The sequence below is a fragment of the Mobula hypostoma genome (assembly GCF_963921235.1).
Source record: "Mobula hypostoma chromosome 10 unlocalized genomic scaffold, sMobHyp1.1 SUPER_10_unloc_2, whole genome shotgun sequence".
Classification (NCBI taxonomy): domain Eukaryota; kingdom Metazoa; phylum Chordata; class Chondrichthyes; order Myliobatiformes; family Myliobatidae; genus Mobula; species Mobula hypostoma.
In genome coordinates, this window is record NW_026948137.1 from 352,376 (window position 1) to 372,588 (window position 20,213).

General features: G+C 41.3%; 1 pseudogene; it reads left to right on the forward strand.

Annotated features, from left to right (window-relative positions):
• The first annotated feature begins 4,317 nt into the window (after positions 1–4,317).
• LOC134341249 (olfactomedin-4-like) lies at positions 4,318–19,920 on the forward strand (annotated as a pseudogene).
• The last annotated feature ends 293 nt before the right edge of the window (positions 19,921–20,213 follow it).

The window sequence follows — 20,213 nt, forward strand, 5'->3', positions numbered from 1 at the left end:
TAATTTTATATTCCTCTTGGTTAACTCTAAAACCCATAATATCTGGATCCAATATAATTAGTTCTGCTAATGGCTCTATCGCCAATACAAATAGAGCAGGTGATAATGGACAACCTTGTCTAGTTGACCTTTTTAGCTGGAATGGTGTTGAAATTTGAGAGTTTGTCACTACTTTAGCTTTAGGGTTAGAATTTAAAGTTTTAATCCAATTTATAAAAGATGTTCCTAACCCATATTTTTCTAATACTTTAAATAAAAAATCCCATTCTAATCTATCAAATGCTTTTTCTGCATCCAAAGCTACTACTATACTCTTCTCATCCCTTTTTTGTGCCAAATGAATTATACTGAGTAGCCGAGTTACATTATCTGCCAGTTGTCTATTGATCTATCTAAGACTAGGTCTAAGCAAAAATTAAAGTCTCCTCCAATTAATATTTTTTCATGTGCATCCGCCAAATTCAAAAAAGTTTCTTGTATGAATTTTGCATCATTTTCCTTTGGTGCATAAATATTCATAAAAGTCCATAGTTCGGAAAAAAGTTGACAATGTATAATCACATATCTCCCCGCAGAATCAGTTATTACATTTTGTATTCTAATTGGTAACTTTTTATTGATCAAAATTGCTACTCCCCTCGCTTTTGAATTAAATGAGGCCGCAACAACATTACCCACCCAATCTCTCTTTAGTTTCTGATGTTCTGTTTCTGTTAGGTGTGTTTCCTGTAAAAAAGCTAAATCTATCTTCATTTTTTTAATATATGTTAAGATTCTTTTTCTTTTCACTGGTCCATTAAGTCCATTAACATTAAAACTCAAAAAATTCAATAAATTAGTCATTATTCTTAACAAAGTTACTCCAATCTAAAACATTACTTATCTTCTCAACTCTCATAGTTCCTTGGGGAATCTCTTTAAACTTCACCATGATGCTATGTGTTCCCCCCCCCCCAACCTTCCAGGCAAAAAGAGAAAAAAAAGATAGAAAAAAAAAGAAAAAACAAAATACCTCCCCACTAATGTTGTGAATGAAAAGATACACAACACTACCCCCCTCCATTTTACGGGTCGCGGCAAAAGCCACACTTGCACACATGATTAACGTAGCAATTGATCAGTGCTTCTTCCAGCTCCCCCGCAACAAAAAAAGTTATATATATATAGACAAAATTAGTATTATTATTCCCAGCTAATTTCCTCCAGTATTAACATTTCTTACCCCCCTCATATAATTAATACTATATTTATACATTCATCCAGCTTCAAAAATCCAACAAATCCATTCTTAAGCCCAATCTTCATCTTCAATCTATCTCGCTCTCCTCAGTTTGTTCTTGTATCTGGTGAATATTCAGAGAATCTTGCACAAACTGCTCTGCTTTCTGGTAGTCATCAAAAAATCTTTTTTCTCCACCAGACAAAAAAATTTTCAAAGTTGCAGGATAACGCAGTATAAATTGATAACCATGCTCCCATAGGGTTTTTTTCACTGGATTAAACTTCTTCCTTTTCTTCAAAAGTTCGTAACTTATATCAGGGTAGAAAAAAACTCTTTTCCCTTTAATTATCAATGGCCCTTTTCTATCTTTGGCAGCTCGAACAGCTGCCTGAAGAATCCTTTCCTTGTCTTGAAATCTTAAGAATTTTATTAAAATCGGTCGTGGATATTGGTCATCTTTTGGTTTTGGTCTTAAAGCTCTATGTGCCCAATCAATTTCAATTGGTCGAACCTCCTCTCCCATTTGCAAAACCTCCGGGATCCATCTTTGAAAAAATTCTATTGGCTTTTGTCCTTCCATACCTTCTGTAAGACCAACAATTTTAATATTATTACGTCTACTGAAATTTTCCAACATGTCCACTTTCTCCAAGAGTCGGTTTCTTTCCGAGTTCCAGACAAGCAAATCATTTTCTGTTTTTTCCACTCTATTATTCATAAGCCCCATTCCTCTTTCCATCTTCTGAAGCTTCTTTTCCATTTTGTCCTGTCTTTCCATAACTTTATTATAGCATCTCTTCGTATCTCTAAGCTCCTCTCTTACTTTCCTTAATTCAGCCGTTGATTGCAATACAGCCTCTCTTATGTCTCTATCATCTCCTTTACTTCCAATCGCTTCCAATTCTTCCTCCTCTTCTTCATCTGTGTTCTCTGCAGAATCCAGTTCTGCCTCCGAGTCACTTTCAATTGCAGTGGGTGTCGGTTCTTGTAGTTTACGTTGTGTCGATTTGTGCATGCGCAATTCCATTGTCTTCTTCGGAGCAACCGTTGCCACCGCCATTGCTCCCTGTTCTACTGAAGGAGATCCAACCTGAGTCCAAGGCTCCATCGTTGCAGTAGGCCCTTTTTTCTTCCCATCTCGCGACTGCTTCGCAACAGCAGACTTTTTTTGTTGCGGTTTAGGAGGCATATCGTAAAGTAATCTTACAAAGTTTATAAATAGTTTTCAAAAAATATTTACCAACTTTGTTTTATTTAAACGGTACTTTACTGATTTGTTGCGGGAGAGCTGAATTTACATGTCTCAATCCCACGTCATCACGTGACGCCCCCTCTGCCCTTATCCTTAACTTCTCCAGCTCGAATTCTCTTTCCCTCTGTTTCTCCTCTCACTCCAACTGTCTCTCTCTCTCTCTCTCTCTCCTGCCTTTCTAACTCTTTCTCTTTCTCTTGCCTTTCTAACTCTCTCTCTTTCTCTTCTCGCTCCAACTGCCGTACCCGGAACTCGTGCTCGAGTCTCAGTTTTTCAAGCTGCACCTGTACCGCATCTCCAGCAGGTTTTTCAATAGACACCACCTCCAGCTCCCCTTGGGGAAACACACCTTTAGATACATAGTGCTCTATGATAGCTCTGTGTATCTCCTCTCTCCTCATTGTCGACTTCCCCTCAGCAAGATTCAACCGTTTGGCCACAGCTACCAATTCCGATTTCCTGGCATCCTCTAATGCCTCCAAGGTCGGCGCCTTTATAAATTCCTCAGCCTCCATTTCTGCTGTTTATCTTTTCTTTCTTTCGGGAATTTTGACCCAATCAATTTACTCCGTCCCAAATTTAGCGTTCAAAATCGCGGACGAGAACCCCACTTATGTTACGTACCCCGTAACTGGGTTGCCAAACCAGCAGAAATGGATCACTCAGTTGGAGTCTGGATTACTAGAACTAAGAAAGTTTTATTAAAGAAACAAGCAACACAGTACTCTAATCAAAAGGATAATAAATGCAACAGTTCAGCAATGATAAACACACATGTACACAGAATTAAGATAACAGGATTAATCAAGCTCTATCGTTGTCTAGGGGTAAATGACCAGTTTCAAAGTGACGCAAAGTTCAGTTCAATTTAGTTCAGTTCAGTTCGCAGTAATCGCTGCCGTGAGAGATGGACAGTGGGGGGGGGGGAGGAGAGAGAGAGCAAAACGAATGAATATTCAAGGCTTCCACACAGACCTTCGCAGTCAGCTTTCGGGCGAGTCCTTTGTGATGTCATCTGAGGTCACCGACCGTGACCCCCTCCGTTTCCAGATACAATCATTTCTCTGCGGTGAACCTGGCACCCAGGCAAGGGTGGACACACACCAGGTTCCTGCTGATCGTGCCTTTCCACCCTGTGCGTCTATGGCCTGGTCCGGCAACCGGCCTTCCAAAACTTCCCACCGACTTGTGAGAGACGCACCGCTCCAGGGTCTCGTTACCTCGGGTGTCGTGTGTGTCTTGCCTTAGCGAACCTGTCCCTTTTTATTCCCCTACTGGGGTATCGCCTGTCCATCACTTCAAACAGTTCAGGGTTCAAAGGGGGAGCCGATCTTGACAGCTCTCCTTCCCCTTCATTAACATCTCCAAATGCTGCTCCATTGTTTTCCTTATCTCTCTCTCTCCTGAAGACAGGTGGCAGACCAACTGCTGATCCCACTGGTGCCAGCACAGGCCAGCTAACACCTTAATCTATGTGTATTCTCGTCACACTATACACAGAGAGTGACAGCTATTACAGCTGAGTATGTTAATTCAAAAACCAAATGGCAGAAAGGAAGTAACTATTCCTAAACCTGGTGGTATGAGACTTTAGACTTCTGTAGCTCCTACCCAGTGATAACTGTGAGAAGATGGCATGGTCTAGATGGTGGGGAGCATTAATGGTAAATGTTGCTTTCTTAAGGCACCACCTCCTGGATAAACTGCCAAAGGAGGTGAGTGATGTGGCCATGATGGTTTGGGCTGAGTCCATGACTTCTGCAGTTTTTTATGGTCCTGCACATTTGAACTGTTGTACCAGACCATAATACAACTAATCAGAATACCTTTGAAAGGACAGAATATGCGTGAGATTTTCTGCCATACAGTTAGTATTGCTCTCTGGTCCAGGTGATTCAGGTGATAATCTGTTTTATGCTAACAATTCAAATTTAGTTTTCAATTGGACCCTGAACAGTGATGGATTAAAAATACATTTCATAATAATTATATCAACTTAAGTTACACTGAGAAGTGATGTATGATCAATGTTAGGGGCAAATCCAAAAGCCCCATCTGTGGTATTATAGTTCATCAATGTAGTTTATCAACGTCTCTCCAACTTTGCTTCTACCTGTCACTACTCCATATACCCTTTATGTTGTTACTGAGGCTTGTGTTCACACTTTACTCACTGATGAATTGTTACTGTAACTCAATAAGAATTACTTGTGAACTGAGCACCAGCCGGATATTTGCACTGTTATTAACAATGTGTTGATGTGGTTACAGGTTTCCAGGGCTGTCGATGGAACAGTGAACAGTGAAGGACGATGTGTCTGTATTGCCTGATAACACATTCCCTGTGGAAAAAATGGAATATTTGGAAGCAACAATGACAGAGCTGAATATCAGTGTCAAAAATGAAATCAGCAAGGTATGGAAATTAATTTCTGGATGTGTGACCTATAACACTAACGAAAATTGACTACAGACTTCTTCACTATGTTTCAGTAGGCAGATGCCCTTCAGAACATTCCTACCACAGTGACCTGAGCACAGAATCCTAGTTTTCCACAAAACAACGGACATACACTACAACATAGCTACACATTACAACAATAGCTATGTTGTACAACAGCTATTTTGTCTGAATAGCTTTCAACCTGATGGCGTGAACATCAATTTCTCCTTCCAATAATTTTTCCTCTCACCCTTCTCTCTTTTTCTATTCCCCACTCTGACCTCTTACCTCTTGTTACCCACCCCCCGGTGCCCCTCTTCCTTCCTTTTCTCTCATGATCCACTCTCCTCTCTTATCAGATGCCTTCTTCCCCAGCCCTTGACCTTTTCCACCTATCACCTCTCAGCTTCTTACTTCATCCCCTTCCTCCTCCCACCTGGCTTCCCCGTTCACTTTACAGCTTGTCCTTCCTCCTTCCCCACCTTCTTATTCTGGCACTATCCCCTTCCTTTCCAGTCCTGATGAAAGGTCTCAAACCAAAACATCGACTGTTGATTCATTTCCACAGATTCCGCCTAATCTGCGGAGTTCCTCTAACATATTGTGTATGGTGCTCCAGATTTCCAGAATCTGCAGAATTTCTTGTGCTTGTCTGCAGAATTTAATGCCTTTGGATAGCATGAAAGTCCAACTCAAAAATGCAGATCTTGAGATGGGAATGGTCCCTTTGTGTCCAGAGGGGATGGTAAACCAGATGCCTTTGCTGTGTCCCTCTGTCCAGGTACAACGGTACGCACAGACTCTCTCAGTCCACACGGAGAAGCTGTGGGACCTGACCCAGCGAGTAGAGAACATCAAGGCAGGAGGCTCCTACACCCAGCTCGACTTTGAGCTGCTCAAACTGGAGATCCAAGAGCTAGTGACGCTCACCAATCATCTGAAGGTCACGATCAACGGAAGCAACACTATCATCGACCAACTTTACATAGAGGTCAGGATGTAAACAGTACACACTCAATTCTCCTTTTGTTCCTAGTGAGTGTTTAACTACTGATGAAACGGGCTGGTTAATGATACAATGATAAACGAATGGCCTCACCAGGATAAGATCTCATGTAATAGCACTGGAAATGTTAATGTACTTAAATGCTGGGCTAATCCACTGCCACGGTAGCACGATGGTTAGCACAACGCTATTACAGCTCAGAACGTTGAAGTTCGGAGCTCAATTCCAGTATCCTATGTAAGGGGTTTGTTCATCCTCCCGTAGAAATGCGTGGGTTTCTCCAGGTGCTCTGGTTTCCTTCCACACACCCAAAGACATACCAGTTTGTAGCTTAATTGGTCATTGGTAATTGTCTTCTGATTAGATTAAGGTTAATTTGGTGGGTTGCTGGCAGTGCAGCTCAAAGTGCCAGAAGGATCTATTCTGCACTGTATCTCCAAACAAACAAACAACCAAATAAATAAATAAATACTTTTGTTTCTCAATGAAAAGAAAATCAGTACTGTTTTAAAATAATTCTACATTTTTAGCCATTTGGAAGGTATTAAAAATTAATTAAACAAAGTTAATCATGGGTGCACAAGACTAGGATATAAATGCCATGAAAATTAACCTTTTGCAATAGCAGCACAATGTGTTAAACATGACAAAGATAAATGAATGTAAACTAAAGTTAACAAAACATTTAATTATCACTTTTTTCAAAATGCAATGCTTCAAAACTTAAGACACTTAAGTTATCTAAAGAACTATTTAAAGTTATCCACCATTATCACAATAGTTTCTGTACTCCAGATGGGAGGAAGTGAGATTTCTGAGCCAAGTCTACGTTGAAGCTCAAAATTCCATCAAAGCCATAGCTAACACTGCTTGGACATGTGTCCATGTAAGAATAGGAATTCTTGACACCAGACAGGGATCTTCCGGTGGGTCCTTGTGTAGCCATTGGTGAGCATCTGGTCAGTACCTCAGAGCCAGCTACTGAATGTGAAGGTCACGATGTTGGTGAGTTCCACATCCCACATGATCATTACTAGATCTGAACTCTGGAATGCTTAAGCCTACACAATGGGGGAATATCTTCACCAGATGGACTTCAGCCATTCAAGATGTTGGTTCACTTTCTCATTTAAAAGGTCAGAAATCCTGATTAGGGTTTAATTCGGAGAAGGAAGTCTAAGAATCGGAGCGGAATTGCGGCAGAAGCCATTTTGATTTTTTCTTTTTCTCATCGGAGTTAAGAAAGGCGGGACTGCACAGGCGTGTGACGTCGGGCAGTGAAGCGTGGAAGATTTAAAAGGAACACAGCCGTATACAGCGGTTAGTGTCGTTTTGTGGGCTGCGGAGTGAGCCAGGAGCAGAGTGAAGGCTTAAGGGCTTTGGCTCAACGGGCTTAGGCAGAAATGGGCGAGGCAAAGTAGGTTTGGTTTTTGATTTTCCCTGTTATTAGAGGAAAGGGGGAAGTATGAGTGTGAGGGCAGCTTGCTGTTCTTGATGTCGGATGTGGGAGGTCCTGGAGTCTCCCAGCCTCCTGGATGTCCACATCTGCGCCAGGTGTGCTGAGCTGCAGCTCCTAAAGGACCGTGTTAGGGAACGGGAGCTGCAGCTTGATGACTTTTGTCTGGTCAGGGAGAGTGAGGAGATGATAGAGAGGAGTTACAGGCAAGTGGTCACACCGGGGCCACGGGAGGCAGATAAGTGGGTCACGGTTAGGAGGGGGAAGAGGAAGGGTCAGGTACTAGAGAGTACCCCCGTGGCTGTGCTCCTTGACAATAAGTACTCCTGTTTGAGTACTGTTGGGGGGGGTGAACAGCTTACTTGGGGCAAGCAACAGTGGCTGTGCCTCCAACACAGAGTCCGGCCCTGTAGCTCAGAAGGGTAGGGAAAGGAAGAGGAGGGCAGTAGTAATAGGGGACTCGATAGTTAGGGGGTCAGACAGGCGATTCTGTGGACGCAGTCAGGAGACCCGGATGGTAGTTTGCCTCCCTGGTGCCAGGGTCCGGGATGTTTCTGATTACATCCAAGATATCCTGAAGTGGGAGGGTGAGGAGCTAGAGGTCATGGTACATATAGGTACCAATGACATAGGTAGGAAAAGGGAAGAGGTCCTGAAAGGAGAATATAGGGAGTTAGAAAGGGAGTTGAGAAGAAGGACCGCAAAGGTAGTAATCTCGGGATTACTGCCTGTGCCACGTGACAGTGAGAGTAGGAATGCATGAGGTGGAGGATAAATGCGTGGCTGAGGGATTGGAGCAGGGGGCTGGGATTCAACTTTCTGGATCTTTGGGACCTCTTTTGGGGCAGGTGTGACCTGTACAACAAGGACAGGTTGCACTTGAATCCTAGGGGGACCAATATCCTGGTGGGGAGATTTGCGAAGGCTACTGGGGAGATTTAAACTAGAATGGTTGGGAGGTGGGAATCAAAATGAAGAGACTAGGAGAAAAGAGGTTAGTTCACAAATAGAGAAAGCTAGTAGACAGTGTGTGAGGGAGGATAGGCAGGGGACAGAGAATGGGAGCACTCAGACCGAAGATGTAGGGGAGAAGGAAGAAAAAGATAACAAAGTTGTTTGCACCATTAGGGATAAACAGAGAGTAAGAGGTGGAGAGTTTCTTAAATGCATCTATTTTAATGCTAGGAGCATTGTAAGAAAGGTGGATGAGCTTAGAGCATGGATTGATACCTGGAAATATGATGTTGTAGCTATTAGTGAAACATGGTCGCAGGAGGGGTGTGATTGACAACTAAATATTCCTGGATTTCGTTGCTTCAGGTGTGATAGAATCGGAGGGGCAAGAGGGGGAGGTGTTGTATTGCTTGTCAGAGAAAATATTACAGCGGTGTTTTGGCAGGATAGATTACAGGACTTGTCTAGGGAGGCTATTTGGGTGGAATTGAGGAATGGGAAAGGTGTAGTAACACTTATAGGGGTGTATTATAGACCACCTAATGGAGAGTGAGAATTGGAGGAGCAAATTTGGAAGGAGATAGCAGATGTTTGTAGTAAACACAAGGTTGTGATTGTGGGAGATTTTAATTTTCCACACATTGACGGGTAAACTCACTCTGTAAAAGTGCTGGATGGTTTGGAGTTTGTAAAATGTGTGCAAGATAGTTATTTGCAGCAATACATAGAGGTACCAACTAGAGAAGGGGCACTCACTCTTCCTTCAGTTAGTCCTGACGAAGGGTCTCGGTCTGAAATGTCGACGGTACCTCTTCCTAGAGATGCTGCCTGGCCTGCTGCGTTCACCAGCAACTTTTATGTGTGTTTCTTGAATTTCCAGCATCTGCAGAATTCCTGTTGTTTGAGAGAAGGGACAGTGTTGGATCTCCTGTTAGGGAATGAGATAGGTCAGGTGACGGAGGTATGTGTTGGGGAGCACTTCGGGTCCAGTGATCACAATGCCATTAGTTTCAATATAATTATGGAGAAGGAAAGGACTGGACCCAGGGTTGAGATTTTTGATTGGAGGAAGGCTAACTTTGAGGAGATGCGAAAAGATTTAGAAGGAGTGGATTGGGACAATTTGTTTTATGGGAAGGATGTAATGGAGAAATGGAGGTCATTTAAAGGTGAAATTTTGAGGGTACAGAATCTTTATGTTCCTGTTTGGTTGAAAGGAAAAGTTAAAAGTTTGAGAGAGCCATGGTTTTCAAGGGATATTGGAAACTTGGTTCTGAAAAAGAGAGAGATCTGCAGATAAATATAGGCAGCTTGGAGCAAATGAGGTGCTCGAGGAATATAAAGCATGTATAGATTGAATTGTGTAAGGTAAGGGAAACAAGCAGGGTAGTTATGGAAACTATGGCGATTAAAGAAGAGGAAGTACTCGCGCGTTTAAGGAATATAAAAGTGGATAAGTCTCCAGGTCCTGATAGGGTATTCCCTAGGACCTTTGAGAGAAGTTAGTGTGGAAATAGCAGGGGCTCTGACAGAAATATTTCAAATGTCATTGGAAATGGGGATAGTGCCAGAGGATTGGCGTATTGCTCATGTTGTTCCATTGTTTAAAAAGGGTTCTAAGAGTAAAACCAGCAATTATTAGCCTGTGAGTTTGACGTCAGAGGTGGGTAAATTAATGGAAAGTATTCTTAGAGATGGTATATATAATTATCTGGATAGACAGGGTCTGATTAGGAACAATTAACATGGATTTGTGTGTGGAAGGTCATGTTTGACAAATCTTAGTGAATTTTTTGAAGAGGTTACGAGGAAAGTTGATGAGGGTAAAGCGGTGGATGTTGTCTATATGGACTTCAGTCAGGCCTTTGACAAGGTTCCACATGGAAGGTTAGTTAGGAAGGTTCAATCGTTAGGTATTAATATTGAAGTTGTAAAATGGATTCAGCAGTGGCTGGATGGGAGACGCCAGAGAGTAGTGGTGGATAACTGTGTGTCAGATTCGAGGCCGGTGTCTAGTGGTGTGCCTCAGGGATCTGTACTGGGTCCAATGTTGTTTGTCACATATATTAATGATCTGGATGATGGGGTGGCAAATTGGATTAATAAGTATGCAGATGATACTAAGATAGGTGGAGTTGTGGATAATGAAGTAGTTTTTCAAAGCTTGCAGAGAGATTTAGGCCAGTTAGAAGAGTGGGCTGAAAGATGGCAGATGGAGTTTAATGCTGATAAATGTGAGATGCTACATTTTGGTAGGACTAATCAAAATAGGACATACATGGTAAATGGTAGGGCATTGAAGAATGCAGTAGAACAGAGGGATCTAGGAATAATGGTGCAAAGTTCCCTGAAAGTGGAATCTCATGTGGATAGGGTGGTGAAGAAAGCTTTTGGTATGCTGGCCTTTATAAATCAGAGCATTGAGTATAGGAGTTGGGATATAATATTGAAATTGTACAAGGCATTGGTAAGGTCAAATTTGGAGTATTGTGTACAGTTCTGGTCACCGAATTATAGGAAAGATGTCAAATTGAGAGAGTACAGAGAAGATTTACTAGAATGCTACCTGGCTTTCATCACCTAAGTTACAGAGAAAGGTTGAACAAGTTGGGTCTTTATTCTTTGGAGCATAGAAGGTTGAGAGGGGACTTGATAGAGGTATTTAAAATTACGAGGGGGATAGAGTTGACGTGGATAGGCTTTTTCCATTGAGAGTGGGGGAGATTCAAACAAGAGGACATGAGTTGTAAGTTAAAGGGCAAAAGTTTAGGGGTAACATGAGGGGGAACTTCTTTACTCAGAGAGTGGTAGCTGTGTGGAATGAGCTTCCAGCAGAAGTGGTAGAGGTAGGTTTGATGTTGTCATTTAAAGTATAATTGGATAGCTATATGGACAGGAAAGGAATGGAGGGTTATGGGCTGAGTGCAGGTCGGTGGGACTAGGTGAGAGTAAGAGTTCGGCATGGACTAGAAGGGCTGAGATGACCTATTTCCGTGCTGTAATTGTTATATGGTTATATATAGTTATTATATGGTAATTCTTAATGGAAAATCGTAGCCTATCAGTTTCTGTTAAAATACATTTAATCTTCAATGAATTCAGTCCAGACTGACATCCTTTAAATGAACTATTGTCCAAATATCCACTGAATGAGTCGCATAGATAATAATAATAATAATAATAATAATAACAACAGGTCAGGGATTGGGTATCCTGCAGCGAGTGACTCAACTCAGAATCAGAACCAGGTTGAATATTATTGACATATGTTATGAAACAAGTTGTCTTGTGGTAACAGAACAGTGGAAGACATAAAAATGCTCTGAATCACAATAAGAAGTAGAGAAAAAATTAAATTAAATAAGTAGTGCAAAAAGAAAGCAAAAATAGTGAGGCAGAGTTCATTGTCTATTCAAAAATCTGGTGGTGGAGGGGAAGAAGCTGTCCAAACATTGAGTGTGCGTCTTCAGTTTCCTGACACCGTAAGCCTTTCCACCATTTACAATGCACAGGTCAAGAGTGTGGGGGAGGACTCTCCACTTGCTGTATGAGTGAGGTTTACATCATCTTGGATCAAGCAGACAGCTTAGTTAGCAGCCCATCTACCTCTACAAACTGCACTCAGTCACTGATTAGGCCACCCTAATGGCACCTTCACCACACCCAATGAAGGATGCAGGCAGTAGATGGGGTTGGGGGGGGGGAGGTACAACCACTTGTAGGTTTGTGTTCCAAGCCAAACATCAAACAAATTAGAAATATAACTCTGATCCTTCATCATGACTTGCTGTATATCCCGGAACTCCCTCCCCAAAAGTATAGTGGGAGCAGCTTCGCTGGGACAACTGTGGTTAGAGAATGAGGCTCATCATCAGCTTCTCAAGGGCCATTTTGCAAAGAACCTTTAAAGTCTGGTCATTTGAAAATAAACACACTCTCCTTCCATGTCCATGTTCGGGCAGAAGAAATAATTTTTCACGGACACAGTTTACCAGCCTCTGGTCCCAGGTGTAGAATAGAGAACTCCAGCTTGAGGTATCAGCCCTGCAGAAACAGTCAGCAAGGTCCTGACAACTGCCTCTTCAGTAATTTCCCCTCCTGCTCTTCCCTATATACAGGTGGACCCCTAGCATCAAGGTTCAGTTCCAGTTTGGTACGTTATACCTTAATCTGCACCATTTGTTGTGAATTACATCATCTGTGCCTAATTGGTTTTCCCTTTAATGTTTCCTTTGCTTCAGATTGAGAACATATCACAAATCATCCACCAGCTTGAATCATATGACAAGAACAATATTCTGCAGATCCGCAGGGAGATTGCAGTGTTAAAGAGGCAACTAGCAGAGTGTGAGAAAAGCATGATGCCAACAACCCCTCCACCGATTGATTACGGTCAGTTATTGATCAACCATAGGGCAGCTCAATGATGGCAGATGGAAGAAAGCACAGTCCGCAGTCAGGAGAACTCCTGATTGTACCAAGAGAACTCACTCTGGGAGCCACAAATTTATTGCAGTCACCTGTACTGTGGACTGAAAACAAGTCCTCTCAAATTCTCTCTCTCTCTCTCTCCCCTCCCCTCCCCTCCCCTCTCCCTTTTGTTGTGTCTGTACAGCTACATATCAATTAAATAAAATCACACACATGGGAGGTGAGGTTATCAGGTGTATTTACATTGCAGAGAGAGAGAGAGCATATCAATGCTCATGCGTATGCGTATTTATCAGTCCATAACCAATGCTAAGAGGAGTCGTTGTGTTTAAAGGTCCATACATCAAACATTTCTCTCTCTCTCTTTCTCACTCGTTCTTCATCTGCTTCTATTTTTCCTGTTACTCTTCTGTCATCTTTTCCAAATCACAACTGGAGGTTAACAAAAGATCTAAAGGTCCTGAGAACTCATCACCATCAAAAAAACTGAACAGATTCTAATGCCAAGTGAATAATAGCCTATAGAGCCAAACCCCTTTGCTTTCCAAATGACTGTTCACACTCAGTTGCACCTTCCAGCTTGTGCATGTTGCTCTGTAGATTCTTTACCCTTAAGAATCTAAAGAATTTTTTTTAGAAATTGTTTCTAAGGAGTTTGTATATTCTCTTCTGTGAACTGCATAGGTATCCTCCAGATGCTCCAGTTTTTGCTCAAATCTGCCCCCAGTCCAAATTTGCATCAGTTAGGAGGGTCATTGGTCATTGTAAAATGTACTGTGATTAGGCTAGTGTTAAATAGCAGTTGGCTAATTGGGGCAAAAGTACTTGTTCTGTGCTGTATCTCAAAAGAAATAAAAATAATTTAAAAACTTAAGATAAGCCCCAAAAAAGTAAGATAAACAAATGAAGTACTTATGGAGTATAAGAAATGCAAGAGAACACTTAAGAAAGAAATCAGGAGGCATGAGGTTGCTTTAGCAGACAAGAATTGTAAGAATTAACAAAGCAAAGATGGAATAAGAAAGTAAGTTAGCCAATAATATTAAAGAGGTTACCAAAAGTTTCTTTAGATACATAAAGTGTAAAAGAGCAGTGAGAATTGATATTGAACTGCTTGAAAACAATGCTGGAGAGGTAGTAATGGGGAACAATGAAATGTCAGATGAACTGAATAAGCATTTTGCATCAGTCCTCACTGTGGAAGACACTAACAGTAGGTGGAAGTTCCAGATGTCAGGGATCATGAGGTATGTGAAGTTACCATTACTAGAGAAAAGGTTCTTGGGAAACTGAAAGGTCTGAAGGTAGATAAGTCATCTGGACCAGATGATACACACCCCAGGAATCTAACAGAGGTGGCTGAAGAGATTGTGAAGTATTAGTAATGACCTTTCAATAATCACTAGATTCTGCAATAGTTCTGGAAGACTAAAATTGCAAATGTCACTCCACTCTTCAAGAAGGGAGAGAGGCAGAAGAAAGGAAACTATATGCTAGTTAGTCTGATCTCAGTGGTTTGGAAGATGTTGGAGTCGATTATTAAGGATGAGGTCTCAGGGTACTTGGAGGCACATGAGAAAATAGGTCAATGCCAGTATGGTTTCCTCAAGGAAAACACTTGCTTGACAAACCTGTTGGAGTTCTTTGAAGAAATAATAAGCAGGATAGATGAAGGAGAATTGGTTGATGTTGTGTATTTGGATTTTCAGACGGCCCTTGACAAGGTGCCACATATGGGGTGGCTTAATAAGCTACAAGCCCGTGATATTACAGAAAAGATATTGGCATGGATAAAGCAGTGGCTAATTGGCAGGAGGCAAAGAGTGGGAATAAAGGGAGTCTTTTTTGGTTGGCTGCTGGTGACTAGTGGTGTTCCACAGGGGTCTGTGTTGAGACCGATTCTTTTTTTTTGTTATATGAATTGAATTGACTTGACTTGACTTTATTACTTACATCCTTCATATGAATGAGTAAAAATCTTTACGTTACGTCTCCGTCTAAATGTGCAATGTGAAATTTATAGTAATTTATAGTAAGTAGTATGTACAACAGGACAGTTAATATAACTAGAAATACAATTGTATCAGCATGAATTAATCAGTATGATGGCCTGGTGGAAGAAACTGTCCCGGAGCCTGTTGGTCCTGGCTTTTATGCTACAGTACCGTTTCCCAGATGGTAGCAGCTGGAACAGTTTGTGGTTGTGGTGACTTGGGTCCCTAATGATCCTTTTTACACACCTTTCTTTGTAAACGTCCTGAATAGTGAAAAGATCACATCTACAGATGTGCTGGGCTGTCCGCACCACTCTCCACAGAGTCCTGTGATTGAGGGAAGTACAGTTCCCATACCAGGCAGAGATGCAGCCAGTCAGGATGCTCTCAATTGTGCCTTTGTATGATTGAATTGATGGCCTTTTTGCAGAGTTTGCAGATGATACAAAGATGGGTGGAAGTGTAGGGAGTTTTGAGGAAGTACAGAGGCTACAGAAGGAATTCGACAAATTAGGAAAATAGGCATAGAAGATGGAATACAGTGTTGAAAAGTGTATGGTCAAGCACTTTGATAGCAGAAATGAAAGGACTGACTATTTTCTAAATGGAGAGAAAATACAAAAAAAAACTGAGGTACAAAGGGACTTGGGAGTCCTTGTGCAGGGTTCCCTAAAGGTTAATTTGTTGATTGAGTCTGTGGTGAGGAAGGCAAATACAACGTTAACATTCATTTTAAGAGGACTAGAATATAAAAAGAAGGATGTAATGTTGAGACTTTATAAATCACTGGTGAGGCCTCACTTGGAGTATTGTGAGCAGGTTTGGGCCCCTTATCTTAGAAAGGATGTGCTGAAACTGGAAAGGGTTCAAAGGAGGTTCACAAAAATGATTCCAGGATTGAAAGGCTTGTCATATGAACAGCTTTTGATGGCTCTGGGCCTATATTCACCAGAATTCAGAAGAATGAGAGGCGACCTCATTGAAAACTATCAAACATTGAAAGCCTAGATAGAGTGGATCTGTGGAATTCTTTGTTACAGGCAGCAGTGGAAGCCACACACATAAAAGTTGCTGGTGAAAGCAGCAGGCCAGGCAGCATCTCTAGGAAGAGGTGCAGTCGACATTTCGGGCCAAGACCCTTCGTCAGGACTCAGTGGAAGCCAAGTCTTTATGTATATTTAAGGCAGAGGTTGATAGTTCCTTGATTGCTCAGGGCATGAAGGGATACGAGGGGAAGGCAAGAGATTGGGGCTGAGAGGAATATTGGATCAGCTATGATAGAATGGTAGAGCAGACTTGATGGGCCAAATAACCTAATTCTGTTCCTATATCTTATGGTCTTATGGATTCTTCAAATATGTTAAGAGCAAAAGGATTACAAGGGAGAAAATTGGTCCCGAAGAAGATGACAATGAAAATCTATGTGTGGAGCCAAAAGAGCTGGGGGAGATCTTGTACGTCGATGACCAAAACTACACACAATATTCCAAATTAAGCCTCACCAATGTCTTATACAACTTCAACATAACATCCCATCTCCTGTACTCAGTACATTGATTTATAAAGGCCAACGTGCCAAAAGCTTTCTTTGTGTCTCTATCTACCTATGACACCACTTTCAACGAATTATGTACTTGTATTCCCAGATCCCTTTGTTTTACCACACTCTTCAGTGCCCTAGCACTTACTGTGAAAGAACTACACTGCTTGGTCCTACCAAAGTGTAAAATCTTGCACTTGTCTGCATTAATTTCATCTGCTATTTTTCAGCCATTTTCCCAGCTGATGGAGATCCCTCTGCAAGCCATGACAGCCTTCCTCACTGTCCACTACACCCCCAGTCTTGGTGTCATCCACGAACTTGCTGATCCAGTTAACCACATTATCATCTAGATCGTTGATATAGATGACAAACAACAAAGGACCCAGCACCGATCCCTGTGGCACACCACTAGTTACAGGCATCCTGTCAGAGAGGCAACCCTCTACTATCACTCTGTTGCTTCTCCCACAAAGCCAATGTCTATACCAATTTACTACCTCATTCTCAAATGCTGAGTGACTGAATCCTCTTGACCAGCCTCCCATGGAGGACCTTGTTAAATGCCTTACTAATGTCCACGTAGACAGTACCCACTGCCTTGACTTCATCAACTTCCCTGGTAGCTTCCTTAAAAAACTCTATATGGTTGGTTAGACATGATCCACCATGAATGAAACCAAATACTTGTATATCCAGTCCCTTAGAATACCTTTCAATAACTTTCCCACAACTGATGTCAGACTCACTGGCCTATAATTTCATGGTTTCTGTATAGAGCTATTTTAAACAGCAGATCAACATTGGCTATCCTACAATCCTCTGGTACCTCTCCTGTCACAAAGAATGTTTTAAATATCTTTGGTAGGGCTCTGGCAATTTCTGCATTTGTGTTCTGAACAGGTCCAAGGGAACACCTTGTCAACCGTGGGGATTTATCCACCCTGATTTGCCCCAGGGTAGCAAACATTTCCTCCTCTGTAATCTGTACAGGGCCCGGTTTTCCTCACTTGTATAGATCTTGTATGTTCTCAGTTGGGGCTTTACCCGTGATGGACTGGGCTATATTGTTGCCCAGGATTTGTAGGATTTTCTGTTCAAGGACATTGTGTTTCCAAACCAGGCCTTGATGCAATCAGTCAATATACTCTGCGCCACACACCCATAGAAGCTTGTCAAAGTTTTATCCCATCTATCCCATCTTCTTATTCTGTATTCCTCCCCCTTACTTTCTAGGCCTGCTGAAGGGTCTCAGCCTGAAATGTTGACAGTTTATTCCTCTCCATAGATGCTGCCTGATCTGCTGAGTTCCTCCAGAATTTTGTGGGGGTTGCTCTTGTTGTTGTTCTTCTTCTTATTTTTCTTCTTCTGAGGTCTATGGCGGTTGGCAAACAGCTTTAATATGCATTACCGCCCCCTTCTGAACTGGAGTGTGGGTCAGGATATCTAATTCCTATACATTAATATTTATATCAAATTCTATTAAAACAGTATTCTTAAGGGACTGTACTATATATTTGATGCAACAAGCATGTGATCCTTTCTGCAAATTATTGTTACTGTTAAACTGTATTTTATTCTCTGGTAACTTTAAAATCAATCATCCCCTCTCTGGATTATATTTTGGACATTTCACCAGTATTTGCTCAACCGTTTCTTGTTGATTACAGTGTTCACACCCCCCATTATTGCATTTCTTCATTAAGAACAATGTACTATTTAACCCTGTGTGCTCAAAACTCAATCTTGATATTATCACCTCCTCCCCGCTGCTCATTTCTGCATTCCTCAACCATCATACTTCTTCCTGGATATTATAAAGGTGTCTTTCTGTTCTCTCTTCACCCCATTGTTTTCTCCACATTTTAAAAATTTCACTTTTAATAATGTTTTTCATTTCTTCTTTACTATATTTGAACATCCACTTCTGCTTATCTAGTTGCCTCCTCTGCTAATTTATCTGATTGCTCATTCTATCCATTACCACCGTGTGCTGGAATTCACATAAAGCATACACAGAATCTCATCATTTTAATTCCAAATAAGGTTTGTATTATCTCACACATAATGTCTGGTCTTGTCTCTGAATGTAAATCTTTCAGACTCCTGATTGTTGTGTTTGAATCAGACATTATCACAACTCTCATCGGTCTTGCTTCCTCCATTCACTATAAAGCTAATAGTACAGCTGTCATTTCACCTGTATACACTAAGAAATCATTATTTATTCTCATCTACTTTTTAATGTTAAAATCAGGCACTACCAATCCTACCTCTAATCTACCATTACCATTTTCGAAGGATCTGTGTACATTGTAAATATCTATAATAATTATTATCTACAAAAGATTCAACTCTATCTTGATTTAAAATCCCATCTCTGTTTTTGGTCTCCTTTCAAATACTATAAGATCCATCTCTGGTGCTTCACACAGCCATGGAGACACCCCAGGAAAAGTCACTGTAGTACTTATTGCCTTGTTCTTTCAGCTTTCCTTCAACAGTCCATGCAAAATTCTGATTTTTTTTCTCTCCTTTTCCCAGCATGGATCTAAAAGCTCTTTAGTTGGATGGCTTTCTCTATGCTCTTGTAGGCATATCCAATATGCTGATGCAAGTTGCAATCTTCTCATTTCCAGAGGTGTCTCTCCTAACTCCACTGGTGGTAAATGAACCTCTTGACCATGTTTGTGTTTATGCATTGAGTTGCTGTCACATGATTAGCTGATTAGATATTTGCATTAATGAGCAGGTGTAGACCTAAAAAAAAGGCCACCTAGTGTATTTCTATTTATTAACAGGGAGCTGCAAGCATGGTGGACTCGACAGTATAACCGAGCCTCATGTGACACAGCTGAACTGGTTGGGATCGGATTACAAATATGGAGCTTGGGGCAAAGATCCCTCTCCCCTGCCCACTAAAAAAGAACTGTATTTTGTGATGCCAAGCAACAGTGAAAGTGGATTTGACACCTTCCGACTACATTCTTCATACGACGACTTACTGGTCTACAAAAATGGAATTAACAAAAGACTTGCATATTCTAGCAGTTATGACCAAGCACAGGGAGGTGGGTTGGTTTTATATCATAACTATTTGTACTACAACTGTTACAACAGTAGGCAAATGTGCAGGTTTAATGTAGACACAGAGGAGGTAGAGAAATCAACATTGACAAATGCAGCCTACAATAACCAGTACTCTTATCAGGGTGTTAATTACCAGGACATGGACTTTTCTGTGGATGAAACTGGCCTGTGGGTCATTTACTCCACTGAACAAACTGCTGGGAGTATAGTTATTAGTAAAATTAACACAACATCCTTTACTTTGGAGAGGACATGGATCACTAGACAATTCAAACCTGGTGTGACCAATGCCTTTATGGTCTGCGGTGTGTTGTATGCGATTAGACCAGTAGGCATACGGCAGGAGGAGATTTTCTATACATTTGATACTAGAACTGGAGAGGAAGGTACACTGGCTATCAAGATAGATAAAGTGATGGAGACTTAACAGAGCGTCAGCTACAACCCCTCTGATCATAAGCTGTATGTCTTCAATGATGGCTACCAGGTGACTTATGATGTTACATTTAAACCTGTCAATGATATCAATTGATCACATTTAAGCATTAGCAAAAGTTGGAAACCTTTGGAAAATCAGGGTCTGAATTTGAAATTCTGCAGCTGAATCTCATGTTAGCCTCCAAGTTAACATCAAGGTTTAAACAGCAGAACCAATGGTCTGGAAAACCAAAATAAATCTATGCAGCCAAGATTCTGATTAATTCTGATTTAAAATATGCAGTGTCCAGATCACAGTGAGGATGTTCAGTTCAACTATCACAAACACAAGGAAATCTGCAGATGCTGGAAATCCAAACAACACACATAAAAAATGCTGGAGGAACT